Source organism: Lithobates pipiens, unplaced genomic scaffold (assembly GCF_037356315.1).
Source record: "Lithobates pipiens isolate NorthernLeopardFrog02 unplaced genomic scaffold, aLitPip1_a1.2 Scaffold_23, whole genome shotgun sequence".
Lineage (NCBI taxonomy): Eukaryota > Metazoa > Chordata > Amphibia > Anura > Ranidae > Lithobates > Lithobates pipiens.
In genome coordinates, this window is record NW_027507785.1 from 246,699,885 (window position 1) to 246,716,712 (window position 16,828).

The following is a 16,828-nucleotide window of genomic DNA, read 5'->3' on the forward strand; positions in this document are numbered from 1 at the left end:
ATGAATCCATGTTGTCTGTTGCTTAAAGTGTTTTTGTTCAGCAAGAACTCGTCGATGTGGTCTTTTATTAATCCCTCCAGTATCTTCCCAGCTATAGAAGTTAAGCTAACAGGTCTATAGTTACTTGGTAAAGACTTTGATCCCTTTTTAAATATAGGCACCACATTCGCCCTGCGCCAATCCAGTGGGACTATTCCCGTCATTAATGAGTCCCTAAAAATTAGATACAATGGCTCTGAAATTACAGAGCTCAATTCTTTTAGGATCCATGGGTGGATGCCATCAGGGCCAGGTGCTTTATCCACCTTTATTCTGTCTAAATATTTCTGGACCATATCACTGTTGAACCATTGTGGATCATTTGGGGCTGTGTAACTATCACCCCCATTATGGACATGCGCCCCCCCCCCCCATGCTCTTTTGTGTACAAAGAGCTGAAGAAAGTATTTAATAAATTAGCCTTCTCTTTGTCCCCAGTCACCCACTCCAGATTATTTTGTAAAGGGCCTACATGCTCAGACTTGACCTTTTTACTATTAATATATTTGAAGATTTTTTGGGGGTTTGTCCTACTGCTACCCAGGTGTTCCTTTATCTGGACATTAGTAATAAGCTCTGCATGGTTTGAGATTTGAGAAGTATTGAGCAAAGACTGTGAATACTTATGTACATGGGATTTTTTTCGGTTCTATTTTAAATAAATTTTCAAAGATTTCAAACAACCTTTTTTATGGTTGTCATTATGGGGTAGTGTTTGTTGAATTTAGAGAAAAATAATGCATTTAATCAATTTTGGAATAAAGCTGTAACATAACAAAATGTGTAAAAAGTGAAGCTCTGAATACTTTCCGGATGTACTGTATACATGTTTATGTGCCTTTAAAACATGTTTAGGTGTTGTGGCGACAGAGAAACCTACTAAGTGTTTACATAGTGAAGGTTATTTAACCTATTACTGACCAGCCGCCATCATTATACGGAGGCAAGTTGGCTCTCCTGCGCAAATCTCCGTAGCTGTACGGTGGCTCGAGCAGGCGTGTTAGCGGGCGGCGGGCACTAGCTCCCGCTGCTGGTGCGCTTGCTCCTGCTGCATGCTGTTTTGAGTATTCCCACAGTTCCGGTGGACTCAATGTCTGCCGGCGACCCGCGATTGCCTGTTACAGAAGCGGAACAGGCTTTGTAAACAAGGCGATTCCCCGTTCTGACAGGGGACATGTCAGAGATCCACTGTTCCCAGTGATTGGGAACAGTGATCTCTGTCATGTCCCTGATAGCCCATCCCCACCATAGTAGCCATAAATCAATCCCCTATTTTTTAGACGCTGTAGATGTTATAATTTTTCCATAAACCGATCAATATACGCCTATTGCAATTTTTTTTTAATCAAAAAAATGTATAATATATATCGGCCTAAACGAATGAATACATTTTTTTTTTCTGGCTATGTATTATAGCAAAAAGAAAAAAAAGTTTTTCTTTTCAAAATTGTCACTGTTTATTTATAGCGCAAAAAATAAAACCGCAGAAGTCATCAAATACAACCAAAAGAAAGCTCTGTTTGTGGGGAAAAAAAGGACGCCAATTTTGTTTGGTTACAGCATCACATGACCGCGCAATTGTCAGTTAAAACGACACAGGGCTGTATCTCAAAAAATGCCCTGGTCATTAAGGGGGGAAATCCTTCCATAGCTGAAGTGGTTAAAACTCAAAAATTAACAATCTATGCATTTTGTGTATTTTTTTGTAAGCCTCTGCTCACACTTGTACTTTTATATTTTCATGTACTTTTTTGTGCATTTTTGTTGCATGGTTTTACGCACGCTGATGCATATTTTTTATGCATTTTTTGTTTTGGCCAATGACAAGCAATGTGTGCTGTGACATCATTAGGTGTCATCTTTCTTGTACCTACAGTTTGTTTTGTGTTGTGGTGTGTAGTAGTGCTATCTCAGCAGTAATGTCCACTATGTCATGTTTTTTATTCAATATCCGTCCCAGTGTTTCTCAACCTTTTTTCAGTTAGACCCCTTTCACCCTGGGGCGGGGTGGTGGTAAAACTGCGCTATTTTTAGCGCCATTTTACCGTCGTTTTAGCAGCGGTATTCGACCGCTAGCGCGGCGGTTTTAACCCCCCTGCTAACAGCCGAGAAAGGGTTAAAACCACCGCAAAGAGTGGCTCCAGCGGCATTTTGCCGGCAGTATAGACGCGTTGCCCATTCATTTCAATGGGCAGGAGCGGTGAAGGAGTGGTATACATACCGTTCCCTCACCACTCCAAAGATGCTGCTAGCAAGACTTTTTTTACCATCCTGCCAGTGCACCGCTCCAGTGTGAAAGCCCTCGGGAGTCACACTGGAGTGTGAGGAGCGGCTCTTTTAGGGTGCTTTGCAGTCGCTATTTTTAGAGTTGTAGCACATGCAAAGCGCCCCAGTGTGAAAGGGGTCTTAAGGTACCCTTCAATTGTCAGCTAATTGCCAACATCCATCTCTCTCCACAGTTACCCAGCTGTTGATGATCCTGCTCATCAGTCCTGCCTTCTTAAACCATCCAGTGCAGAGGAGCTCTGCCTTCGCATTGGTCACATTACAAGAAACTATCTCCTGCGGTCCTGTTTAAAGACTGACTTTGCTGACATCCCTTCTGGCTCCAGATCCTACTTGCACTATATTGATACCTGACTTCTGCTTGGCTGACTTTGGTTACTGAACTTTGGCTATGTTTTGACTATATTTGTTCTTTTTACTTTTATTATTAAACAAGTGTGATTTAACTGTACTTCTGTCGGTCTGATTTCATGGTTTCTGACAATACCTGTAGAAAAACAAAACTATTAACCATTGCGCTTTTGTATTCTTCTGTTGTAATTATTTTTCTATAAAAAAAAACCCTTGTAAAGGGAAAAACAAAACCAGAGCATGTCAATTGCAGGTCAACTGTAGGTAAAATGCACCTGCAATAAAATTTGATTGATCTCATGGGCATTCCAAGCTAATGCCAAAAGCTGAAAGTACAAAAAAAAATTCAATTGTTTTAAATCACGCTAAGCTGCAGTGCATAAACTAGACATACTAATGAATGAGATTCCAACCTCTAACGCATTTCTGTGCAGTGAACTTAGCAGAAAAGATCTTACCCAATATCTTTGAGCAGAGAAGGCAGGATGTGAGAAGGTGACAAGGACATTGCTGGAGGGAAGGTACGGATTCCAAAAACAATTACTTTGCAAGTAAAAGGGGCTATAGGAAGCATGCTTTAAAAGAAACAGATATTGACTTTAAAGAGAATCTGTCAGGAGATAAAAAAAAAAATAATGCTGTTAGTTGGAGTTGGTACATGCATATTTTTATTTTTTTTTGCAATGTGAAATCTGTTTAGTTGTGCAGTGTTTCTGAGTTTTTGAACCTTTACAAATACATCTGAAACTTGAATTTACTGCAATATATGTTTGGATCAATTTGTGCTTTGTTCAGTTTCCCTTTGAGGTGAAATTTTCAATTATCCTAAGAAAAATATATTTGATTTTAAAGACATCTACATAAAAAATGCAAACATGTACAGTAAACAGCAAAGGTCATTATCTTAAAGTATTTCTAAAGCCAAAATTATTATTATTTTTTTTTGGCTAGAGTATGGATGGGTTAAAAACAAACAGCATTTTTTTTTAGGGTTTTTTTTGCCAATTAAGTTTGTTTGCAGAAATTTATTTTTATTGTCCTGTAGACTCAACAGGAAGCAAATGTATAGCATTCCAATGTGAAGGAAATCCACTGTTAGCCCTTGTACACATGGTCGGACATTCCGACTGAAAATGTCCAATCGGACCCTGTTGTTGGATAATCCGACCGCGTGTGGGCTCCATCGGACTGTTTCCGTCAGAATATCCGACCGACAAAGTTTTAGAGCTGGGCTATAAAATTTTCCCACAACATGATCCGATCGGACAAAGTCCGATCGGATCATGTTGTGGGAAAATTTTATAGTGTTGGCCACATGTTGGCGCCATGTGGCAACAGGTTCAATAGGCCTCTGGAGACATAGCAGCAGCCTAAGGATACTAACAAGGTACCAACTGGCCAGATTACCAGATGAAAATAGAAGAAATAAAGCCTAAAAAAACAAATGCAGCCATCACATCTAAGAATTGAATGTGGAGCTGCATGTGATTCTCCAATATATGGATCGTTCGTTCCTGAGTGACAAAGTGTTTGGTGAAGGCGAGGAGCTATCAGTGGCTTGGGATTATAAACGTTCCTTGTGCTTTTACCGTCTGGTAAGCACACTTATTTGTCGGTGGCTGGGCACAATAGCGATAAGGATGTGTGCAATCACTGTGGTGCGATCGCTTTCCTTTCCTGAATAACATAAACTTTCCATGGACTTTTTCATATAGTGTTTGGTTTATTGATTTGTTTTATATTATTTGGCGCAGCTCTTTTTTTCAATTTTTTATCTATTTCTATGTGTGTGTATCCCACAGTGGAGCAGCAGCCTTATATTCCTTTGAACATTTATTCATTTGAAATTTTCTCTTAATTATTTGTTTTTATTTTTTAAGATTAATTTTTTGGTTATTCATTTTATATTTTTTTTCTTGCTTGATAAGTAGGAAAAATAAGCGCGGTTTTATTTCTTTTGTCATGTAGTGCAAGGGCCTGCCTGATTGCATACACATTGAAACTCCTAAGGTTTGACCTCATATTATATGGTTTTGGTAAATCTGTAAAAATTCAGCAGAAAATCAGTGTGAAGTGGGCTTCAATCATTGGGAAATATTACAGAAACTCCTCTCCAGATGGTATATGACCCCCAGCTGCATGGCAACGTTTCCCCCATCCCACATATCCCACCCTTCGTTAGAGGGAATGGGGCCAAACTGGTACCCTTCTCTATATTCTGTGGTCATGCAAAAGCTCAACGAGCTACTAGCAAAAAGTCTCTCAGTTAATCTCTCAAGTCACAAGTTACTTCCTCAAACCTGACCCAGCATTAGCTCTAATATACCTGGATATAGAACGCATCCCTAAGGAATTTCATACCGTCACTGTGCTTATTTTGATATCTACCAAAACTTATAACCAGACTCTGGCGAACAAGCTCCTAATGTCCCTGAACTTAATATGTACTTTTGAATACGAAAAAGCTTTGGCTATCAGCACTAATACTTACCCCAAATTCACAAAAATTGGAAATATTGGCTTCCAATGATTCCCAAATAACCACTCAGGATATATCTCTAGGTTTCTATAATCTTATGACGATAGTATTAATGATATACCTTTTCTGTTCTAATACTGGTTCTCTGTAACATGGATGTATTTTATATGGAAATTTGACTTATTTTTGTGTCTTATGTCACTTGTATTTGTTATGTTCTTACAACTCAATTAAAATTTATTGTAGAAAAAAAAAATTTAAACGCTAAAGTATATGACCTACTGTCCTAGTCTACATCAATCGTTCTGTGTGAAAGAACTTTGAATGAAACTGAAGGCAAAACATTTTTTTCTGTGTTGAATTGAACTGAAGAATTGGAAACATCGGGTATCTATTGATGTCTATCTGCTGGGTAAGATTGCCTCTTACTTCCTGTTTCAGTGAAAGTGAACTGGGGCTTTCCAATACATTACAAGTATGCTTTTTTTTCTTTCTGGGCAGCAAACCTGCAATGTTTTCAGCTAAATGTTAGCAATTTGCAATCTTTGTGAATATCACAGATTCACTGTGAACTAGAACTGCACGATTCTGGATAAAATTAAAATCAAAATTTTTTTTTGCTTAGAATAAGGATCACGATTCTCACATGATTAATCGTAAAAACATCTTTCACATTATACAATCAAACTGGCCTAACTTTACTGCTTCATTTTTATTTTTATTCATTGAATTTGCACTTGAATTCGCATGTGAAAGACCGCTGCGCAAATACATAATGACATAAACTATTGCAATGACCGCCATTTTATTCTCCAGAGTCTTTGCTCAAAAAGATGTTTGGGGGTTCCAAGTAATTTTTTAGCAGAAAATACTGATTTTAACTTGTAAGCAACAAGTGTCAGAAAAAGCCTTATGCCCCGTACACATGATCGGAACTTCCCGACAACAAAATCATGGATTTTTGTTCGAAGGGTGTTGGCTCAACTTGTCTTGCATACACACAGTCACACAAATGTTGGCCAACAATTAAAGTGGAAGTAAACCCTTCTATCGTTTTCAGTCAAGGAAGCCGCCATCTTGGCCTCTAATAATTCTTCAATTGCCATAATGCTGCACATGTGATCAATTATGACACCAGCCATTGGATGGTTTGAAAGTTTGGTTGAGAGCACAACCAATGTGAACGTTAGCATTTCTGGCATGCCGGGGATGTAAGTGTTTTTAAGAACGTAGTGATGTACAAGACATATTTGATATCTCCATTACGAATGCTAGTTTTAACAAAACCGAGCGCTTCCAGCTTGTTCTTGAGTCCGAGCATGCGTGGACTTGCGTGGAAAGTCTGACAACAAACATTTGTCGACTGAAAATTTGAGAACATGCTAGGCAACATTTGTTGGCGGAAAGTCTGCCAACAAATGTCTGATGGAGAATATACACGGTTGGACTTACTGCCAACAAGCTCACATCCAATATTTACCGTTGGAAAATCTGATCGTGTGTACGCAGCATTAGTCTTTCAGTGGTTAAACTGACCTAATTTACAGACCAAAGTTCACCCCTTTGATCTCTCAAAGAACTTAATCAACAATGTTTCTTTTTATCTCTGTTTCAGCGCTGAGCAATGTTTTGCCAGCTGCTCTTTTTTATTTTGACAGCTCTGAACTCTGCACTTGTTACATGAAATGTGGAAATGCCGTATTAAGATCATGAGGGGGGTTTAATCAAGAAATATATATATTTTTTTTAACAAATAATCTTGCAGTTCTACTGTGAACCTACTGTAGTAGTGAAATCAAACCTCGTCCCTATAAACTGTTTTTTTTTTTGTTTTTTTATTTTTTTTTAGCAGAGGAGTAAAAGGAAAGTAGTAAATGCATGCAAATTACTATAGAGCTCCTCCTACTTGGTCATTTTAATTGTATTTATTAAGTCTTTACTATAAGGATTAAAGATAATATGTATAAACCCCAATATATTCCCTTCAAACGCTGCCCCAGCCCTTTCATCTGCTTGCTATACCTAAATTCATTTTCTTCAGGTATTTTACTCTAAAAAAAAAAAAAAACTGAAGAATATTCTTTGAATTAAGGTAAAAAGAATAGTACTGAAAACCACAGACGTCCAGTACAATCCCTCTCACTGCCAATGCTAGCTTGGTTTCTGTATATCCAAATTTGCCTTGAATAGTGTGTTTATACTGTAAGGTTATTCAAAATACTGCAAACTATAATAAATAAGTGCAAGGCAACACCGTTTAAAAAAAATTGGATAGAATGGTAAGGTAATAGAAGCAGCGTCAGGATGTTTTTTTGCTCACCGCATTAGGGAGATTCACCCACTAATGCTCCTGATTACCAGTGTCACCAAGTTTATCCAAAATGTTTTGTTTCTCTTGGAACAAAAATACAGTGGGAATCTTCCAATGGGGACATTGGCCAATTGTCCATGAAGGAATTTCCCTTGCTTTGGAAAGGTATCCTCTCACTTCCTGTTGAATGTACAGGATAGAAAGCAAAGGGGAATCTCCCTAATGAGACACAGATGGAAAAAAAAATTATAGTGGTTTCAACCCTCCCCTTCTCTATCCAACATTTGAATAAAACATTTATTTATTTATTTATTTATTTTTTAATTTTTTTTTTATTTCCAAAAGTCGTTTATTGAAGGTTACAACAAGCACAAATAACAAAGGTAGATAAAAGAAAAGGGGCCACATTTAAGCCCCAAACATAGAGTACAATGGTGAACAAACATCTTAGTTACTTGTGAGTAAGAATAAAATACACAGTTAAATTCGATAAGTTGCAAAGGCGTAGTTAATCAGCGTCAAAGTAGGGTTTGGTGTACCTTCCCCGGGAGTTTAGTCCATATTGTAAGGTGTTCGTCTTCTAGATTCCCCTGGATAGCCTAGGCTGGAGTGGCTCAATGGAGGTCCCAATCGCCGGCGGATAACCAAATACACATACTCGTGGGTACGTGGTAACTGATTACAAGGTTTAATGGGAGAGAGGACCGTCTTTTATGTGGTATTACACAAAAGCCCTGCCCTGTGAAGGGCCAATAGGGTCATTTACACATACATCAACAATTTAACTCATGACATTAGTTCTTTCCTGAAATGTAAGTTAAAGGTTATCTCCTGACAGTTATTTTGCCCTTTTAGCATCTACTGACTGACCATATTCTTGCGTAACCAGTCCTTATCTAGCTTTTGTGTCTCTCAGCAATGTATAGAAACAAAACTACAGACAGATGTTCTGGAGAGACATGCAGATATCTGTCATCTAGTCACGTTATTTTGTACATAGTATGTTACGTACGCAATTCTGATACCTATTGAAATGCAAGCCTAAGCATATTGGTACTTGACTTAGTATTTCAATAGGTATCCCCTTATAATCCTCCCTTTGATCATTCTGTGATTTACATAATGATCATTCCTTTTCTAATTTAATAGCACAGGCTTCATACTCCGAACCCTCGTGCTCTTGGTTTTTATACCATACCGTTGGATCTTTAACAATGGAAGTGAGTTTCAGATCCTCCGGAGCGGCCGTGTTTCCCTTTTTACATAAACATTTGATTATCTTATAACAGGCATATAAAAATAGAATGAAGAGGATCACAGTGGCAATTATCATGGCAGTATTTCGGAGCCAAGATATTAATCCCCCAAAACTAAAACTGCTCGAGAAGGGATCCCAGTTTTTTCCTATGTTTCTTGCCTCTTTCTGTAGTTTATTTACCTCTTCCCTGTGTTGGGCAATAACGTCATTGAAATGTTAAGTTTTGCTTGTTTGCAAACCTCGGCTCCATCTGTGGTGTTTCCCAGTTGGAAACACCAGTCTGGGAAGTGGCTTCTACCTATAATTTGGAAAGTGAGGGTTTTATTTGAAAGGGTCCTAGTAACATTCGTTAGGACGATAGGGGGTGTTCCATTAAGGAGGGGGGTAAAATTCAAGGGGACTGCCATGAGAGGGATTCTAGCTGTACTGGGATGTAGCTTGCTGCAGATCCAGCATTTCTCAAAACCGGATTTTTGAGCATAGCTATATTTGAATTTTAGTAGTAACATCTTGTCAGTCAGTCCCTTAGGTGACTCATTAACGGGTATAATACTTCTACTATGTCTTTGGCCGGGGGGTATTATTCATCTTAGGTGGTCCACATATCCCTTTTAATAGACCTAAGTCTTTTGGATGATATATACAGTTGGCTATAAACCATGTGGGCAGGAATACAAGTAGTACCAGACTACCCCAAAGGCATACAGCCTTCCCTGACACTGAAGGTAAAAACATTTCTACAAGTTCTTATGCTTGTCCTTCTTCCTCGCTATCGTGTAGGGTTTCAAGGGTTAATTGTCCAATGCCTTCCTGAATCTCTTGCAGTTCCGGTAGCTGTTCGGGTGGGTCGGGTCCTCCTTCAATAGGTGGGGGGTCGGGGGTTGTGGGAAGCGGTGGGCACTTTTTCAGCCTGCTGGCGTGGATCCAGGTGTTTCCTTGGTCAGTCAGGACCGCAGTTCTGGACACCTTTTCAACCTTCCAAGGTCCAGAGTAGATTGGTCCGATCCTTTTTTTGTGGGCCAGTTGCTTGACTAGCACTTGATCTCCTGGGATGAAGGGGTGTGTTGGCTCTGTGGAGAGAGGAGAGAAGGTGACAGAAACTTGTTCGTTCATTTCATGAAGCATACTTACCAGGTTTTTCACGTACATTTCCTGTTGGGAATAAATGTCAATATCAGTGTCTTGGTCTAATGGGGGTAATTCTATGTTTGCGGGGACTCCCATCAAAATTTCAAAAGGTGAAAGTTTCGTTCTGGCGTGGGGTGCCGTCCTAATCTGGAATAGCACAGAAGGGAGGTGATCAAGCCATCCCTTCATTGTGCCCCCTGTGGCCTTTTTCAATTTATCCTTTATATTTCTATTCATTCTTTCCACTACCCCTGCGCTTTGAGGGTGATAGGGGATGTGTAGTTTCCATTGCAGCCCTAACAATTTAGCCACAGCCTGGGTAACGGAGGAGCTGAATGCAGGTCCCCTATCTGACCAAATAGATGTTGGTATGCCAAACCTACAAATCCAGTTATTCAGCAAGCATTTTGCTGCTATATTGGCTGTCTCACCTGCACAGGGAGTGGCTTCAACCCAGCCTGAAAATTTATCTACGACAACGCACAGGAATTTTAGGTTCCCCTTTTGTTTTGGCATGTGTGTGAAGTCTACTTGTAAATCTGTAAGGGGACCTATTGGTGGGGGTAGATGACCATGTAGGCCATGCCGTTTGCCCTGCACATTGTTTTGAGCACAGGTAAGGCAACTTGTGGTCAGGAGTTTGACTTGTTTGTTCAAGGCGTTTGTGCAGAAAGATTTGGTGTACATAGTGGCTAAAGGGACGGCACCTATGTGTCCTGGACCATGAAGGTAGGAGAGAATTAGAATACTGCTTGCCTCAGGTATTCCCAATATCTTCCCCTCTTTTGACCACAGACCCTCTGGGTCTTTGGTCAAGCCAGCTTTCACCCAATACAAGACATCTTCCTCAGTGGCTAATGATTGCATTTGTGCCACTACAGATTTAAAGTTAGGACAGGTGAAATGATCCTTAAAGTACATGGACGTGGGGGTGGGCTCCTGGGTGGAGGACTGGGCTGCCTTTTTCGCTTCTCGGTCAGCTAAGGCATTTCCCTTGGAAAGTCTGCTATTATCTGAAGAATGTGCTTTTACTTTAATTATTGCCACCTCTTTTGGGAGCAAAATAGCCCGAAGAAGTGCCTGAATCTGGGTAGCATTGGAAATAGGTTTATTATCTGCTGTTTTAAAACCTCTTTTTGCCCATATTACTCCGAAGTCATGCACCACCCCAAATGCATATCTACTGTCTGTGTAAATGTTCACCTTCTTATCTGTAAATAAAATGCAGGCCCTGGTGAGGGCTTCTAGTTCAGCCACCTGAGCCGAAGAGGGGGGCAGTGGTTTGGCTTCTAATACCTTGTTTGGCAACTGGACTATTGCATATCATGTTTGGAAGGTGGAATCGGAGGGACGGGAGCAACTACCGTCCACAAAAACATCGTCTGCATTGGTAATCGGTACGTCGGTGAGGTCTGGTCTTGGTGATGTGATAGACTCCACTTGTGTTATACAGTCATGAAACTGGTCTGGGTCTCGTGGTAGGTGTAACATGGAGCGCAACAGACGGACGGCAGGGTTGTTGGCGGGAACATATTTGAGAGACAGATTGTCTGTGTTCATGAGGGAAATCTCATATCCACTGAGTCTTTGTGAGGTCATGTGTTGGGTGTTCATGTTTTGTATGAGGTGGGTGACAGAATGTGTGGTGTAAAGCGTCATCGGGTGTCCCAAGACCATCTTGTTGGCATCTTGTACGGCCATAGCACAGGCGGCTAAATTCTGAAGGCATGATGGCATGCCTTGAACCTGAAGGGGGAGTTTTTTAGATAGGTAGGAGACAGGGCGGTAGCCTGTTCCATGCTGTTGTGTCAAAACCGCGGCAAAAGAGGTCCCCGAGACTACACAGTATAGTTGAAAAGCTTTACCATAGTCTACCAACCCCAGGGCGGGTGCACATGACAAACTGTTCAATAGGGCCTGGAAGGCCTTAAGCCGTTCCTCTGTCCAATCAACCTGCCTAGGGGCTGTTGAGGCGGTGGCCTCTCTTAGTATGCCATCATAATGAGAACAGTCGGGGATCCACTGGCGGCAATATACCACAGCGCCCAAGAATGAGAGCAGGGCTGCCTTGTCTTTTGGGGGGCTCAGAGCTTGTAAGGCTGCGGCGCGTTTGGGGGAGACCATCCTTGTCCCCCTTTTTAGTATGCACCCCAAGTATTCCACTTGTGGCATACACCACTGTATCTTCTTTCTGGATGCTAAATGCCCGATGTGGGCTATATGGTTCAACAGAGATGTGGAATCGACCGCACAATCTTCAGCAGTGCGACTGCACAAGAGCAAGTCGTCCACATACTGTATTAGCACCGACCCTCGCTCAGGCGTCCAAGATTTGACAGTCTCATTGAGTACCATAGAGAAGGCAGCAGGACTATCAACATACCCCTGAGGCAGGCGTGTCCAGGTTAACTGACCCGTCAACTGGCCCTCCGTCCAGGAGAAGGCAAACATAGGCTGGGCCTCTTCCGCAATGGGAATGCTAAAGAAGGCATTTGCTAAATCAATCACTGTGTAGCATAGAGAATGTGCCGGTATACATGAGAAGATAAAAGTGATGTCTGAGACTAGGGGTGGAAGTGGAATCACTTGTTTGTTAACTGCCCTTAGGTCTTGTACAAGTCTCCACTCCCCACTGGCCTTTTTTACGGGGTAAATGGGCGTGTTCCAGGGACTGATGATTGGTTTCAGGATACCTTTTGATATGTAATCATTAATTTGAGGGGAGATGCCTTTGACTTTCTCTGGGGGTAGGGGATACTGTTTTTGATATTGTATCCCCGCATCTGATCGCATTTGGGGTGCATATGGTGTGCAATTAATAAAGCCCACACTACCTTTGTTTTCTGCCCAAATTGTGTGATGGTCAAGGGAGGAAGGTATCATTAGAAAGAAACTCCTGTGTGCATGTCTTTTTGGGCTGTGTAAGTCACAAAGAGGGGAACTCGCAGTGAGGGAGCCGTCTTTGTCAAACTTAATGGTAATGTTCAACTGGGATAGTAAATCTCTGCCCATTAGGGACACTGGACAGGAAGTCAGGACAGCGAAACTCTGCATACATAGCTCTAGTCCATCCGGGGTAGAGACTGGTAAAGGCGGGGTGACGGAATGAGTGACCGATGTCCCATTTATTCCAATAGAGTGTCCCTCAGTACACAGTGGTGTGTCATACCTCTCATCATTTAATGAGCTAAAAGTGGCACCTGAATCAAGCAGGAAACACACTATGTGGTTGTCTACGCGTAATATAACTTGTGGTAGACTCTTCCATGATAGGTTGTGGCACACCAGACTGAGGGAAGGGACATACTCTAGGCATCCCTATTGGGGGTGTGTTTGTCGGGTAGACGGCCACTGCATGGGGATTCGAGGGGGAGGTCTGTTAGAGGTTGGGGTGTAGGGTGGCTGTGCAAGCGCATGGTTTTGAGATGGTGTTTGGGGAGGTGGCGGATATTGGGGGTACCTTGTAGTGTGAGGGGGGCGATTAGCAGCGTTGTACCCCCTTCCCCTGCCCCTCGGATAGCTCGCTCTCTGTCTATATGGGCACTGTGATTTCCAATGTCCCCACAATTAAAACATCCTTGGTCAGGTGGGTAGGGCTGCATGGTCATGAGGTGCGGTGGTGAGGATGAGGTTTCAGGTGTGACTAGGGTTTGTGTTTGTGTCAAGGAGGGGAAAATTCCCCCTTTTTGTTCAAAGACTCCTGAAGTCTCTCTGGACCTAGCGTCCTTCATGAATTCATCTGGTACTTGCTCCGCCCATTTGGGGTTTGTGAATTTGAGCAAGTGCGTCACTTTGGGATCGCCCCCCGACATGATGGTAGTAGTAAATAATTGTGGTGTGGCCCCATCTACAGCTTTCCATAGGGAGTATACTCTGGTACAGTAATCATAGAATTTCTCTTTAGGTCCCTGCTTGGCTAGGATCAGTTCTTGGAGTGCAGATGATCCTTTGTATAATTTGGACCAATGACCTCCCATGCCTTTCCAAAAGGATATCCAATCCTTATTGATCTGGATATGGGTTGCCCATAGGTCGTCTACAGGGGCTTCTTCTGGGCTGTCTGGGTCTACAATGCTAAGAATACCTTTTATGTCATCTTTGTCAAGCCCTGTGCCTGCACTATATTTTGCCAGAAAGGTACCTGCATCTCGTGGATACTTCTTGGGATTGGGACATAGTTCTTTTATTTTGGAGAGTGTACCCAAAGGTAATGGTATATGCACTTCGGTGTCCCCTATGGTCATCAAAGGTGCTTTGAATGAAGCCCCTACTACTTCTTTCTCAGTTTCCTCTTCTATGGATAATGTCCCTGTTTTACTAATTGGACCTGACTCCTCAGTTTTGGGAATAGGTGTCTCTTTTGTATGGCTTCTTGTAGTGGTGGGGGGCAGTGATATAATCCTATCCTGCGCTTCTTTTAACATTTCCTCCTTCTTCCCTAATTGCCTTCTTAACTTTTCTAGTTCCTTTTTTAAGTCCTCCATCCCATGTTCCTCTCTCTCTTTTCCCTCCTGGAATTCCTTCTCCCTTTCTTCCAAGTCTTTCTGATATATTTCTAACATTATTTTCCTATCCACTTGTACCTTTTCTGCCTCATTGAGGGCTATTTCTTTTTGTTTTAGGTCTTCCATAAGTGTTTCTAACTCAGTTCTCCTTTTCCCTATTCTCTCTTCTTCCTCCTTTTTCCTCTCTTCAAACTCTTTTATCTTTGCCTCTAATTCCTGCTTTTCGGGACTACCCACTTCTTCTTGTCCTGTAACTTCTTCCTGTCTCCCCTCTTCCTCTCTTCCCCTACTTACTTGTTCCCATTGGGCCACTTGTTGTGGTGTTGCTGTGGTGTGTGCTATGGCGGCTAGGACTACAGAATCCAGTGAAGGATATAGTTGAAGGTATGAACCTGGCGTCCCATCCTCGTTTTTTACCATAACATAAGGTGGGGGTGGACATTGAGGCGGGGGAGGGGGAGGTGAAGGGGGTGCAGTGGCTTCAGCCATAGCACTGGGTCCTATATTTGGAGTAAGCTTCGTAGTTTTATTAATATGCTTCTTTTTATATTTGCATAGACATTTATCCCATGCATGGTAACAATCTTTCATATATTGAATATTTTCCCACTTCCCTGGAGGGTACGAATTTTTGTGGATTTGGCATATTTTACTTACTTCCTGCCAGTCTTCCTCAGTACAAGGACCATATGGCCCTGGGTCATGTATCCCCAATTGCTGACACCTTTCTCGGACTTGTGTCCAAAATGGTTCTACCTGGGGGCCAGGGATCATATTACTGACAAATTCATAGGGTGATGGGGTGGCCATGGCTTGGGTTGCTGCAGAATTCCCCATCTAGTAGTCTGGGCAGTGTGTGTCTAGTGGCAGGACACAGGTGATAACACCCGGTTTGTCCAACAATCCGGTCTCTGGTCTGGGAGTAGGATCCCTGATCTTTTTTGGGGCAGATGGACTTATATAAAACTATGAAGATTTACCCTTAATATACGATGAAGGGTAAATCTTTCCTGGTGGCGGGATATACCCCTCTTACACCAAGTCTGCAAGAGAAGCCTGTAGGTCTAGTGGTCAAAAGAATCTACCTTTCATAAATGCTAAGAAAAAAATAATAAACCTAGCGTGCAGTGTGAACAGGCGGGTGCTACCTCACTACAATCTGGTTCTTAATACTCTGTATTCATTTAACAACATTTGGGTTTATTCAAACAGATATCCACTCTATATAATTATATCTTATACAACGTTAATACTCTATATACTTACGCTTGCACCTAAAGAGAAACAGACATATTTTTATGGTTTAAGATTTCAGCTTTAAAACATTACATGTACATTATCAAGTAATCACATCATGATGCATTTCATTATTTATAGTGCACTTTAAAAGTTCTCAAGTGGGCGTCCATTTAGCCAATCCTTATGTCACGGGCGTATATGATACCTCCCGTGTTAGAATATAATCATGAATATCTCTCTTAGTTTATAGTCGGACCAACCTAGTCAGACTCCTCAGTACCTGCGAACCCTTTTCACCCTCCAAGGGACCAGCCTAGTCCGTTGCGAAGGCACAGTTTATATATATATATATATATACACAATTAAATTTCTTATAATGGTTGTTTGGACAGGTCAAGCATAAACGCCAATTACCATAAAAAGAGGTAAAGGTGTAAATATGACTTACCTGTGCAAACCCCACTTTCTGGTACCAAAACTGTAAGGTGTTCGTCTTCTAGATTCCCCTGGATAGCCTAGGCTGGAGTGGCTCAATGGAGGTCCCAATCGCCGGCGGATAACCAAATACACATACTCTTTTATGTGGTATTACACAAAAGCCCTGCCCTGTGAAGGGCCAATAGGGTCATTTACACATACATCAACAATTTAACTCATGACATTAGTTCTTTCCTGAAATGTAAGTTAAAGGTTATCTCCTGACAGTTATTTTGCCCTTTTAGCATCTACTGACTGACCATATTCTTGCGTAACCAGTCCTTATCTAGCTTTTGTGTCTCTCAGCAATGTATAGAAACGAAACTACAGACAGATGTTCTGGAGAGACATGCAGATATCTGTCATCTAGTCACGTTATTTTGTACATAGTATGTTACGTACGCAATTCTGATACCTATTGAAATGCAAGCCTAAGCATATTGGTACTTGACTTAGTATTTCAATAGGTATCCCCTTATACATATCAACTCTTATCTAGGTGTAAACAGGTGGGTAAGATCCTAACCCATGAGGGATTCACCTTAAATAAATGCGTCATGTACAAAAGAAAATAGACGGCAATAAAGAACCCAAGTAAATCATGGATGTTAGAGGGGGGAACAGAATAGAAGTAGTATGGTCCTATCAAAAAGTAGATACTACCTCCCTTCTCTAAGGCGTAGGGACCCCATTCAGTAGTTGAGTACATTCATCAGAGGATCTAAAGTGGTGCCAGCAAGCCCAAGTGGCCCAAA

The 16,828-nt window shown here is 41.5% G+C and overlaps 1 long non-coding RNA gene across 1 annotated transcript; it reads right to left on the reverse strand.

Moving 5' to 3' along the window:
• Positions 1-8,131: 8,131 nt before the first annotated feature.
• Positions 8,132-16,171, reverse strand: LOC143928234 (uncharacterized). Its single transcript, XR_013262382.1, has 2 exons — positions 16,045-16,171; positions 8,132-9,794 (listed from the first exon to the last, which is right to left on the reverse strand). It is a non-coding gene; the product is annotated as an uncharacterized LOC143928234 (long non-coding RNA).
• Between the last annotated feature and the right edge of the window lie 657 nt (positions 16,172-16,828).